Source organism: Haliotis asinina, unplaced genomic scaffold, assembly GCF_037392515.1.
Source record: "Haliotis asinina isolate JCU_RB_2024 unplaced genomic scaffold, JCU_Hal_asi_v2 scaffold_41, whole genome shotgun sequence".
Lineage (NCBI taxonomy): Eukaryota > Metazoa > Mollusca > Gastropoda > Lepetellida > Haliotidae > Haliotis > Haliotis asinina.
In genome coordinates this window covers 60,007-75,218 of record NW_027133912.1, presented here as the reverse complement: position 1 = coordinate 75,218, position 15,212 = coordinate 60,007, and positions in this window count along the sequence as shown.

The window sequence follows — 15,212 nt, the reverse complement described above, 5'->3', positions numbered from 1 at the left end:
ACTGAACGAAATCGATGAGCACATCGCTAAGGAAAAAACCAAACTCAACGAAACTGAAAACGATGATATGAAGCGTCGTATCAATGAACGACTACGCGATTTAGAAGACGAGAGACGTACACGATTGGAAGCCGCTTCCTCGAATCGTGAACAGCTTCGATCCCAGATCAGTCGTATTCGGGAAACAATCGATAGAATACTGAATGAGGATACAACTTTAGCCAACAGGATTCGGATATTGTTCCGGGAGCAAGGGATCACCATCGCCAGCATTCTAACTGCATTGGGTTTCATCATATCAACCCTGGTGGTGTCACTGACAGGGGGAACACCTGTGGGGCCTGCCGGTGGGGGAGTTACCCCCACACCCCCTGGCGGTGGTGTTAAAGACTGGATTAAAAAACTCGGGGAACGCCTAGCTAAACTGGCTGGTAAAGCCGCCGAAGCCCTTCCCGGCATCCTGGGTAGCATCGTCTCGTGGTTGTTGAGCGCTCTGTCTAAAACTGCCATGTGGCTCAGTCAAAACCTGTGGGCAGCCATCGTCGCCGTGGCGGGTCTGGTGTACGTAGCGGCTAAGAAATCTTTAACCAAATAAGTCCCAAAGCTACCCCACCAACCACTAGGGCTGTTTTATTATCAATATGCTGCTGATAGGGGGGTACCCCCACATACACATGAGGGTGTGTGGGGGACACATGAACTTTAGGCTCCGGGGGTGGCGCCACTATACCCGTTTCACGTGGTTGGGTGTGTGGGCTAGGGGGGGTGTTAATATCGGGGTTGATACCCAACTTTTGGTCCGCCGTGGCTATGACTATTTTGTTGTTATAATTCAACACTTTTTTATTCTCAGTTGCATATCACTCGGCGCCATGTACAACCCCACGCCGAACACGTAATTGACTTTCGATCTGGCGTTTTCTAACATTTTTTGGTAACGGTCGATGGCCCGCGGTAGATCAACTGGAGAATTGATAGTATCCTCAACGTTGTCAACGAACTGTTTCTGAGTGTCGAAAGCAGTTCCCTTACCGATAATGTTGGAACGCGTTTGCGCCTGCGCACCCAACAGCGCCCACACGTACGTTCGAATCGAGTCGTTCAACCTGACTATCCCGGCACGAGTGAATCCTTTCGACGTGTCCAGCATGAACATTTTCCACCCGTCTGCGGTTGACTGCTCCACTTTCTGGATTGTGAAAGCAACACCACCTTTAAAGTCCATACGATCATCCCTCCATTCATTACTCGACAAAGCCAAGTCCTGCCGAAGTATACCTCGTCTCACTAAATCATCACTGGCATCTTTCACTGGTTGTGGTCCATATTTGGCAGGTTTAGGAACAATTTCATCTAATTCACGGAAAAAATTCCCAGGACTAAACATTTTTCGTTTCATAAAGTTTGTTAGTATATGTTTGTCAAATGCTTTTGGCGAGAGCCCATGAGCGTAAGGAATACCCAACCCGTGGTTCAGCCCCGGCAAACGCCAATCCGTCTTCGGGTCTATTTCGAATTCGTTGCAAATACGTTCATAGACCCGTCTATCGTACGGGTTGTTTGTTGCGTCCCACGCTTTGTCCTGTGGGAGGGGTGCGCTGATCTCTTTAAGGATACGTCTGACCTGGTAGTACACGTGGAACTTGAACACAGACTGACTCAGCGGTCCACGCCGAGTGTCGGTCAATGTCACACCACACCCCGTTGTAGCGCACCACACAGCAAAGTTTAATTGATTCTGCCAGAACTGCATAGGGTTGTTGAACCACGCGTGGACTGCCTCAATGTTAGTCACCGAAAGCTTATACTGATCGAACACATCTAAAAGCTGGGCATTGAAATACAACTCAGGAGCAACCACGATCTTCATGGGGGAGAAATCTACATCCAGTTTAGGGTAAAACACACCAGGGGAATACATTTTAAAACTATTATATAATGAGTATATATACTCTAAAATGTACATAACACTTCCAGGAATAACGAGCGGTGAGGCCGTTCAGCTGACGCACGCGATCGATAACACGTCAGGTCAACTCGAAGTCGCACTCTGCGATATCACCTACCTACCGCAATGGACTAACATTAATATCAGCAACAATAAGCTGTTCGTCAGTGGAACTCGCAGTCAGATAACTGACGGTTACTACAGCGTGTGCTCTCTAAACGACGAGGTCTTCAAACCCCTGGGAGCAGAACTCAAGATGAACGACTCAAACGGCACAGTGGTGTTAATCAACAACGGAAGAACCTCCTTGAGGCTCGGCCGACCATTAGCGAGGATACTCGGTATGTCTCCTGACGAGATAAAACCAACAACAACCGTCACAGGCACGAAGTTACCCGACCTAGTACCGTACCGAGAGCTGTACATTCATCTCGGTCAGGTGAGCACAACGTATAACCTTCAAGGAGGTCACCCTTCCACTATACTGAGAGCAGTGCCGGTGAAAACTGAGAAATTCAACGACGGTAGAACCGAGTCGTTTTCACCACGGCAGTATAAGAGATTAACCCAGGGCAACATACCTGAGCTGACAATATCGGTGTTAGATATAAATCATAATCCTGTAAATATAGGATACCTCAGCTTAACACTTCATGTAACATGACCAGCGCACAAGGGCCCGGAGTGAAAAAATGCGTTAATATCGGGATCTCCGACCTCGGAGACACACGCGGTTTCGACGCTCCCGGAGTAGATGGTAAATCGTACGCCTTGCAACTGAAAAACAACATTTACAAACGCGTTGAAATCCCCTCCGGTGGAGCCCTAAGTGATATGATAGATACCACAAGAGCAATAGTCAACACTAAGTACACCCTTGTCAACACCGGTGATAATAATTGGGTAATATACCCATCGTTCGGTGGTAAACTGTTCGACTTAGACGATGTTGAGAGCACTACCGTCGTCAAAAACAAACCATATATGCTCGTCTTCACCGAAGATGACAAGTGGGTGTTGTTACCCGATAACAACTGGTTTCTCAATATTAGACTCGTCTCCCCTTACGTGTTCACGGATAACAAAGACAACCACCTAAACAAAGTCGTGAACAATGGAACCCTGCTCGTGGCTTACGTCCCAACTCAGAGACGTAGCATAGTCGTCAGCCCAGTCAACACTATAGCAGCCCACATACTATCGAGTAAACCGGCCATACAAAACGTGAAATTGCAGTTGGTGTCTGAATTCGAAGGCGTGGTCAAGATACTAGAGAGTCTACCGGCAAACTCAACATTGATCATCAAAGTCTACCTAGGGGAACCATCGGTGAATGAGGTCGAGATCGTGAAGGGGATCAAACTCGGGTGGGTGAAACGACACCAGTATCAAGTTTGCAATGTTTACGTGCGGATAGGTGTCGACTCCAAGACCAGTCTGCAGGGGGTCAACGTGATCGTGGAAAATAAGATATCACTAATCAATATCTTCCTGCCTGACAACATACACTTCATGGGTATGAAGTTAACCCCTGAATTATTATCAGAAAACCAGTTGGAAATTATATCGTAATAGTATAATAATGACCAGTCATCATCCCAACACTACACTTAACGACCTGGGAGATACGGAGGGATTCGATCAGCCTGGTGAGGAAGATGAATTTTACATCCTGCACTTCAAAGACAACGTGTACAGACGGGTGTCGTTATCAGATTTAAAAGAACCCAAATGGCTGATCAACTTAACACCCACCTCACCTTATATCACAATAGACGCAGATACGGGGCGTATCTCTAAGATTAGGAACAACGGTATCTGGCCCGGGGATTTCATTCCGGAGAGGGGATTAATAAAAACTTACAAAAATGGGTTATCGGCTTTCTTCGAAAATAAATTAACATTTAGTAATCCTGAAATAATATTCCCCCCTTTCACACTCATCATAGAAGTCTTCTTTGAGTATTCAGACAATGGAGACCCCCCAATAGTACACCAAATTTTACCCGAGGTGTTAATGAGCTGGTTTAGCATACACAAAGGCAAATATTGCCGTATTGTTATACAACAGGATACCACGGGTCCTATAAACCACTTTACAAGCCTCAGTGGGGTTTTTATTACAACAGAAAAATTTATTAGCCTCTCACCTATTACCCTGACTAATAGTCTAGAAATTATAGACTTTAAATTCATTAATAGATTTTTAACTGAAACCCAATTAAAATATCTTTCAAAATATATATTATAGGATGGGTCTGTACCCAGTCGTAGAGGAAGTAGCGAAGACGTTGGAAACCGTAGATGGGTTCCGCTTGAGGCAGTTATGTGATGTGAAACGTCAACTAGAACAAGACCGTGACACGCGGAAAGCACTATGTAAAAAGTACAATAGAGCTTTCAATATCGTGGACGGGGTTGACACTACCCTTATGGCAACCAGCATGGGACTAGGGGCGGCAGGCGTTGGGTTGTTGGCTACCATCGTGGCTGCACCTATAGTGCTAGGTATTGAAATAACGGCTGGGGTGACAGGGTTGGTAGGGTTGGCGCTTAAGTTAGTATCACGCAGACTTAATCGTAAGGCATTGAAACACGACGAGATCAGGGTTCTGGCCGAAGCAAAGCTGAACACAGTGAGTGAGCGAATTTCCACGGCACTCTCTGACAGTAAGATCTCAGAAGAGGAGTTTCGTTCAATCCTATCTGAACTCAAAAAATATAACGGAATGAAACAAGATATTCGATCCAAGTCTCGTAAGTCTGCTATCAGCAAGGACGAGAAAAAAAAGTACATAACACAGGGAATACAAAAAGCCCAGCAAGCCTTTATTATGAACACCAAAGAGATCGTAGGCGGTTCACGTTAAACTGTTTCATCGATATAAACATAACATAGGGGAACACGAGGGCGATAGCCGTAAGCGAGCCACCGATCCTATTTGGTCAGTCAAAACTTACAACATAGATAAAGTGGATATGAAAGCCGACGAACCTAACTTGTACTACTTGAGGGATGGGCCGGGTAGGGGATTTGTAAGAGAAGAATTATTGATCGTACCGTACGGCACAGTGTTACCTCCTACCAAGGCACAGTAATTACCGCCAACTTTTTTGTAGTAGGGGTAATAGTAGCAAGAGCTAATGGCCCAACCAAAGCCTTATTTAGTAAATAAGGCTTTGTAGAGACTTTTCTTGAAAGTGTTTTAAAACCCCCATTCCCTATACTACTCAACAAGAAATGCATTCACAAAATGTAGTAAATTTCAGGCCTGTTTGAAATATGCTCAACTAAGGTTCAAATGCATTAAAATTAACAATCTAAATACTAAATTTCTAACATTTGGGCTCAAGAAACCAATATTCTAACAACACTATCGAGGCAAGTTTTCACAATGAATTTTAAGCCCCAAATGCCAAACTGACATGTTTTTTCCTCTTTCATCCCACGTGGAGCACCTGCCTTTTGTGATATGTGTGCCTTTTGGTGAGTTTGGGTGTCACGTTAATGATATGTACACGAACAGTTTCACACATGGATGTATTTTGGAGAAACCCTTCTGAACAAGCACCATAGGTAACAGAATCACCTATTAAATCTCACTGATAATTCCATACTGTCATAGCCCAAAGTCTCATTCTTACTTTTAAATTCATACATGCACACTTTCATACATATTTTCATATATATATGTATATATATTACCTCACACATTCACAACTTGGCATTAAATACTGAAAAACGTACGCACTTAGCCTACAAACTTGACACACATATTTTCTGCACCTATAGTCGTACACTCAGTAGACTTTTTTCCTGTATGCCAACACTATACATTCATACCGATCTACATAGTTAACAAAATCAACCTGTTTCCAGAACACCTGAACTTCCATCTGAGGTATTTATAATGAATCCCAATTACTACTTACCACCACGATATTATGTCAGTGTATGACATGAAGCAACAAGACTTTATTAATATAGATCAAGTATATATGATCAACCTAACCCTAATCCCAATCCCAATTACTAGTTACTACCACAATATTATGTCAGTGTATGACATGAAGCAACAAGACTTTATTAATATAGATCAAGTATATATGATCAACCTAACCCTAATCCCAATTACTAGTTACTACCACAATATTATGTCAGTGTATGACATGAAGCAACAAGACTTTATTAATATAGATCAAGTATATATGATCAACCTAACCCTAATCCCAATCCCAATTACTAGTTACTACCACGATATTATGTCAGTGTATGACATGAAGCAACAAGACTTTATTAATATAGATCAAGTATATATGATCAACCTAACCCTAATCCCAATTACTAGTTACTACCACAATATTATGTCAGTGTATGACATGAAGCAACAAGACTTTATTAATATAGATCAAGTATACATGATCAACCTAACCCTAATCCCAATCCCAATTACTAGTTACTACCACAATATTATGTCAGTGTATGACATGAAGCAACAAGACTTTATTAATATAGATCAAGTATATATGATCAACCTAACCCTAACCCTAATCCCAATTACTAGTTACTACCACAATATTATGTCAGTGTATGACATGAAGCAACAAGACTTTATTAATATAGATCAAGTATATATGATCAACCTAACCCTAATCCCAATTACTAGTTACTACCACAATATTATGTCAGTGTATGACATGAAGCAACAAGACTTTATTAATATAGATCAAGTATATATGATCAACCTAACCCTAATCCCAATTACTAGTTACTACCACAATATTATGTCAGTGTATGACATGAAGCAACAAGACTTTATTAATATAGATCAAGTCATTCTTAGCAACAAGAACTTACAGCGTGGCAGTAGAAGGAAATGCCTCATCCCCAGTCCAGAAAGTACCACAAGGAAATTGTTTCTCATCCATATCAACGATTTACTATTGCATATAAAATTATCAGTGGAATTATTTGCAGATGACTGCCTACTCAATAGAGCTATAGATACATTTGAGGACCACATTCAGCTACAAGTGGACCTCAACTCACTGGAACACTTGGCCAAGGAATCGAAAATCTTTTACCTCCAAGAAGTGCTATATTCTCAGAGTATCGAGATCTAAGGCTCCAAGCACCTTCATCTATCAAATTAGTAACACCATTTTAGAAGAAGTTAACAATAATCCTTACTTAAGAGTAATCCATATTGTAACTCCCTCAAGTGGGGTACTCATATCAACAAACATGTCCATACAGCATACTCAACCCTTGGCTTTCTGAGGTGTAACTTATGCCAGTGCCCAAGGACACTAAAGAGTACGGCTTATCAATCTCTTGTAAGATCTGTATTGGAATAATGCTCAACATTAAAGGTCACATGCAACGTAAAACACAACTTTGCAGATTTTGGTACCTTTCGGTATGCACTTACCGAAACAAATCATAAAAAATGCCAATTCAACCTATAAAGTTGAAAAAAACGCGATGAAAAAAAAGCCCGCGAAATTGGAGTTCAAACATTTCACTAAATTTCCCCCAGCGCTGGGGGGAAAACTGGTTTCAACAGCTGTGCTGCGCTGCGTCCATAATGCATGCGCAGTGAATAGGTTCGTGGAGCTTGAAACAGTATGCATGCCCAGAGTCTGAGGTCGTGAGCAGTAGTATAATCTTGGTTGTGTACACAAACGAGTAAATAATCTACTCATTACGTAAAAAAACTTGTTCATTGTGGTAAGCAGTCTCTGTCTCAGAGAATGATCAGTGTCTGGTTTATTCACACATATATGTATGTCTGCCTGCCTGTCTGCTAAAGACAACATGCAATACACAGCTTCAATCATTGATCACGTGCAATTTGAACTTAACACCTATCAGACTATACGACATAAAGAAAATAAGTTGATTTATGACTCGTGCACCCGAGTCCCGTGTCTGCCACATTATGTAATTAGGCAGGTGTGATACACATGGCATGTTTTTATGTCTGTGGGTTGCAAACATTAATTTTTTTCGGAAAAGTGGATCTGACAGAAACTGGTGCAAACTCTTCTCAGTTTCAAGTATTGCTTTGTACTTGGACAAATGGCAGATTCCAGCCATGCAGTAGTTTACCATCTGTACTGAGATGATATCTGATTCGATCGAGTGCAAATTCAGAGAACATATATTTTCAAAACCTAACATCTCTATATACATTCTTCATGGATAACAACTTCTTTTAGTGTATATGATTTTTTGTTTGACAACAGTATATGAATCCATACTGAAACGATGCATCAAGCACACAAAAAGAAGTTGTTATCAATAAAGAATCTTACTTTCTTGTGACTCGCCATACTTCTAAAGTGCCCATCAAACAGATCATCTTTCTGTACACACAATGAACCCTCAGCATATCAGCAAATGAAACAGCCAATCGGAAGCCGTCGTTACACTTGAGTGCAGATCCACCCTCTATGACTGGGTTTGGTCTCCCGAGGGCTTCGTTTCGGGAGAAGTAAGCCCAAGTACAAAATATTGCACTTTTGAATCGCGATTGCACGCTTATAATTTTGTTTGGTTTTTTTTAAAAAGCAGCAATGTATATTATATGTCATGAATAAGTGATAAATGTGTTGTAATTATGTTTGATTTTGTGGTTGCATGTGACCTTTAACTGTGGACTGTGCTGCTCTGCCTTTTTGTAATGAGGGATTGTGGGTAATACACCTGAGCATGTGTTTTGAATTCTTGCCTTGACATTGATAAACAGTACAACTTGCTTGAGAGGCATATTTTAGAAGTTGGAAGTAAATAGGACAACATCAGAAATCTACCATCAAATCGGACCAGAAATCAGCAGTGTCAGATCACATAGCGGCCCATCCCGATCACCAAATCAACTGGACTGACTACACCATCCTCTCAAAGAACCAATCAGACTTTACCAAAAGGAAAATAACTGAAGCAATCAACATCAAAAGATACCGACCCCTGATTAACAGAGACCAAGGTTACCCCATCCCCACAGCTTACGATGAGCTCATCAAACCACTCTAGCCTACAGTACAAACAACTCACTCTGTGTACCTCACTGGCTTCCTTAGTTATCATCACTTTGTTAACTTCTATTCATACTGGACTCAGTGCACTACTGGCTTCCATGTTATCCTTTTACCCGTTGTCTTTATCATCACTTGTTAATTAGTTTATATATATATATCGCCTGTTCTCTCCCTGTATCATTTACATTTGAACACGATACAAGAACCTGTATCGAAACGTCGTGTTCCAGTATTAAAGAAGTTGTCATCCATATACAGTTATCCTATGATAAACAGTACAGTTGACTAAAAAGTGACCTGATAAGATTTTTCAGTCACTATCAAAAGATCAACTCTGAATCCAAACATCACCAGAACCAGAAAGCATAATACACTTGACTTTAAACATGTGCATTGTGACACAGTAACATTTAAGCAATCCTCTTACCCCAGGACAATAAAAGACTGGAACCTGCTCCCTGACAAGGCAGTACAGGCACCTGCATGTGATTTTTTTTTCCTAATGGTGAGCACAGACTAACCAGCTGATGCGCACCACCCAACCCCCAAGATACTACACAGTATTGAGACCATCTGGGAATCAATACAGACAGAGATTTTCATCTATGATATTGAGATATAGTAGCTGAACAATTTTAGTATACACTACATAATATTTGTACAATTAGTTGCCCAGTCCTAACGTTCGACCACAAACACTTTTTGCATGCTCTGCACAGAAATCTGTCTGTGGCTTACAACATGTGGCATGAAATATGTTTTTCTCAGCTGTGTGTTTGTGTATCTCTCAGTTTGATTTATGACCATATGGAGCATATATATTGGATCACAAGCTGTGAGTGGTTTATGGGTTAGAGGTTGCTACAACCAGCCAGATCATTTTCACTGCTTTTACCTACTTTTTTCCATTTTCACTATGTTGAACATTATTATGTCATTTTGCATAACCAAATGTGCTCGAACAAAACCTCTGATATGCTTCTGTAGAGATTTCTATGCAAACATTGATGCAATCCATTATGTTCATTTTTGATATCAATGACAATGGCTGACACACTATATATCATATCATAAAACTGTAGGGACATAAATGACAAATTTAAACGTAAAAATTGTTGACATTTTTGTTGAAGAATGTAGAAATAAGAACTGCTTTTGCATGTTTTTAAGAGTAATTCTTGTGGCGTAGTAATCTTATGCTATATAGATAAACAGTTGACTTCAAGCTGCAAGGGGTAAGCTGTCATGAAGAAGGTAATACAAAAATAACTGAAATGGCACTAGACAGATATAAACGTGCTATTGTCAGTTTCTATGGTCCAAAGAACAACAATGCAGACTTTTGTATATTCCTTGCAAACAACATCAAAACCTTTTATAGTGAACCTGTGACCTTATGCAGAGATCAGAATGCTGCAAAACAATTTTCCTCTGACACCATAAATTATGAACATAGGAATAACAATTGAACAATTTCAAGATCTGTATGCTCGGCAATACACTCTAAGGTTTCAAACAAACCACTTGTCGATATCCATGATATTCAAACTGTCAGATTTATCACTTGGCAAAGAGGGAGGGAGGGCGGGCAGGCGGGCAGGCAGACAGGCTAGTTTTATACCGCAGTAAGCAATATTCCAGCTATATGACGGCGGTCTGCAAATAATCGGGTCTGGACCAGACAATCCAATGACCAACAACATGAGCATCGATCTGCGGAAATGGGAACTGATGACATGTGTCAACCAAGTCAATGAGCCTGACCACCCGATCACGTCAGTCGCCTCTTATGACAAGTATGGGTGAAAGAGTTTTGGAAGTTTCAGAAATAACTTGAAATAATGACAGCTCTTATAGACAACTTTCTTATTATCGAGTGATAAATTAAAATCCTCAATGGTAGAAGAATTATAAAGCCTCATACCAAATTGGAAATGGATAGCACATATAGTTTTAAAGTAAAGTTATCAAACACAGTCCTGAAACATTTTTTGCCAGACTATAACTGAAAATAGTGCCCAAGAAAATCAGTACTTGGGAGGCTACAATTTGAATTTTTTCTGCTGCCTCCTCCTGAACTATGAATGCTTCTTATGATATCCCAATACATATGTATGGAGGAACAGACAGAGCCTAATACTAGTGCTAAGCAGGGGATAATAATGTGAAATATAGCTGCGAGCAACGATGAGGGCTTCTTGCATGTTATGCAATACAGCCATTTGCATCTGTGACGTACTTCTAATAGTAGTCATGGCTACAGATAATATAGATACATGCTACTGTCAGTAATGGGAAATGTGTCATTGTTTAACTCTGAATTCATATTGGCTTTAAATACAATGCTACCCGTATTAGGATATCAATCAAACAAACATAATGATTGTCGCTTTCAATTCTTATTGGCTTTGAAACAGATGCTACTTGTAAAATAACATGAAAAGAGAAAAAACTTAGTGGTTGTCCATTCAGTGATCAAAGCATGCACACTTCACAACAATCTTTTCAAAATGTCTAAAACATAAAACTTGGTAGCCTAAGGTGAATGTGATTCACGTTATGTTACTTAAATATATATATAATATATGTTATATTAAGTAAATCTTTATCAATGAACATAACAAACATGTCCTTTGATCTAACTTCAATAACATACAGGAAAAAACACCATTGATCTTGTTGACATACTCGTACTTGAATTGTTCCTGAGCTTGTGATTAATCTTGGAAATTTCACACTACCAGCACACACGTAGGACTAGTCTAGATGGATAGACAACGCCATTCAGTGTGTTCACTTTCGTGGTTCAGTTGATGTAACTTTGACTTATAATACTCATAAGATCATACCAGTACCAGCTGAATGCTCAATACCATAGGAAGATAGCACGTTACTATAGTCCAAATGATACTGGTTGTGACTGTGTATGAATTTAAAAACAACTTAACAGCAGCTATACCTGCTTCAGTGACACTATTTCGCTAAATCATCAGCACAAGATACATCAGTTTGTAGATATGCTAAATCACACAGAATACTTTAAATGACTAATAAAACCTGAACAAAATGGCTATTTAATCTTTATATGGTTGATGTGGCGTAAGTTATGGTTGTGTATGTTTGGAATGTAGCTCTTCGGGCTGTGCTGTTAAAACCTGCTTTGTGATTTAAACAGGAAACCATAACTATCAAAACAAGACAGGTATATGGAACAGAAGGCAAAATACCGCAGTTCCACTTATATTTCGGTTTCTTGTTTCACAGATGAGGAATTTCGAGAATGAACGCATATATGCTACTCCATGTTACACTAAAAAGTCTATGCATTAAGAGGTAACAACATCAGTCCAAACAAGGTCAGATTTGGTTGATGAAGTACTGCCAGACCTAGTGAATTTGCGTATTTCAGCGCCTTCTAGCACGTCGACCTGGAGCAACATTTTATTTTTGCCATTTTCAAAAGGATGAGTGAAAAATCTATGGGACCTGTAAAAAATGTTATTTTACTTCTGGTACAATTCATACAATTAAACAATCACAGTACATACATGACATGCATATATTTTATGCACCTTCATTACATTTTTAGAGCAGCCACAGGGTTGTACAAATTGAGGGATTTTCAAAAATATATAATCTTTTGCGAGACGCATGGAATTGTTCCCTACATCTGTTTTTCTTTAAAGTGGAAAATAATTGTAGTTTAGGTTCGCAAGCTTAGAAGCGTTATCTTCGTAAGTTAAGTTGTCAGAAGTTTAATAAACGCTTATATATCATAAATTTCATAGTACGACACGCTACACAGTGTAAATTTGCTAACATCTGTGAACTCGTTAATTAAAGCATGGGCTGGAACTGAGTGTGAAAACAATGCCATTTGTGATTAATTACTTTAAATGACCCCAGCAAGTCAGCCTGTCGCATCGGTGCTTGGCGAGACGCTCCCGATTTGTCATCTCCCGGCTTGGAATGAATTTCACGTGCATTTCATGCTCATGCAGAGACAATGAGGGTGAAAAGGAGAGAAATGGAAGTAAACTGATTTTCAATAAGTCTTGATCTTGAAATCCAATCAAATGCATGTAAAGTTATTTATAATATTGATAGAATACGGAGGCTCGAGCGAAAATATAGTATAAGTAATCATAAGTTACATTCAAGGTTTCCTCGCTGCATCGTTAAATATCCACACTGTTTTAAGCAAGGAGACTCATCGGAGGCCCCACGCCAAGAACAGAAGCGATATTGACCGATACACTTCGGCCTTTGCTTGCTGATGAACTTAATTCTATAAATCCACGTATCCACTACAGAACACACAAAAACCTTTAACTTTTTCGCATTTTCAGTTAGTTGTCAGATAGATTCATAGGCCTATAAAAGGTATTTCAGCAAATAATTCTACTTAATTTCAATTGAAGCTCAGATCAAATGTATCTGGTAAGCGTTAGTACTTTTGTGAGACACATGTTTGAAGGAGCAGCCGTAATTGTCGTCCCGTTTTCCTTCAGATTTTCGTGCTCTTTGCAAGGGGTAAACATTAAATGCTGCACCACATTTTGGCACATCCCGCCCCGTATTCATGGGCCGTCGGTGATAAAAAGTAGTGCCCATTTTCTTAATATGCAGACACTTGGGGATTTTGATGGCTAGTATTGTTTACGGTGATGTGTACATAGAGGCAAGCACTTTCGATAGATATTTAAAGCGGTCTAAGCAGAAATATTAATAAATTTCCTCCGCACTCTTTCCTTTCATTTGGGGTACGTCTCAAATGTTTTCTCTTCTTTTTTAGCTAATGCAGTGTGTATCACCGTCAAACAAAGCATTTTAACAATGGTGTCGTTGCGTAGGGAGGTGCCTAGAGACAAAGTGTGGCAAGTTTGAAAGCGGTAGCTGTTGTAGTTGTAGTGCAGCAGATTTTGGGAGCAAAGTAGTCAGAATTGGGCTGAAAAACAGCAGCAAAAACTTCAATCGGAAATAGCGGCCAAACGGTGCATTTTAGCGACTCGACCCGTCCAGGCAAAATTGTAGACATTTTGATTGCGCATCTGCTCAAGAAGTTTGGTAGTCATTGCAGCAGTAGTTTTGGAGATATTTGCATTTCAAATTGAAAAGTTTGAATTAATTTTGATTTATCTGCCCTTTGCTATTGGGCCCACAGCCTAGAGATTTTAATGGGGAATATCTACACCTCGGTGCGCATCTGCCTGATTTTTTTCAAGCGATTCTGTCCACTGGTGCTCTTTGTAGGGCTGGAACAAAATACGGCGGAAAAATAAATAATAATAATAATAATAATAATAATAATAATAATAATAATAATAGTCCTTGTCGAGTCCGTCTCTAATGATATAGGCATGACGTTTGGACTCGACAAATGTAATACTCTTCATTTGAAACGTGGCAAGGTAACTAATGATGGATCGGTCAAGTTACAAGGGGGAGGAGTTATTGAGCATCTTGTGGAAGATCAGGCCTACACCTATCTTGGAATGCAAGTTCGAGACAAGCTCCAGAATGCCCTGATTCAAGATAAACTTCGGGCCGAGTATAAATCTCGTTTAAAGAAAATCTGGAGTTCAGAGCTAAATGCTCGAAACAAAGTCAAAGCCACCAATACTTTTGCTGTGCCAGTCCTCTCCTATTCCTTTGGAGTAGTTGATTGGACAAAACAAGACATCCAGAGTCTTGACCGCCTGACCAGAAGGATCATGTCTGATAACAGAGCACACCACCCTCGTTCCTCTCTTAATCGTTTATATATGCCAATCAATTCAGGAGGACGGGGTTTGATTAATGTGGAAGCTCTTCATGACAGAATTTTATTGTGTACTTTTGCACATATTTATTTGTCAGATGATCCTCTGGTGATGCACGTCAAGATTCATGATGAAAGCAAGGAATTCCACAGCTACTTTAAGCGTGCCAAGGTTGTTGGAGACAATTTGAAATTTGACGTTGATTTTGTTGATGGCGATGTACTGCTGGACGGTACAGTGATGGGAGTAAACCAGGTGAAGTCTTTCACCAAGTCTGCCCAGAGTCGGTCCTTTGTGGAGAAGCTGTCTGAGAAGCCATTGCATCGTGTTTACATGCAGTGTGTGGAACAGAACAGCAATCCAACCGACTCCTTCGCCTGGATGAAGTTGGCTGGTCTGAAATGTGAAACTAAGAGCTTCCTTTCTGCTGTTGAGGACAAGTCACTTCCCACTTGCAT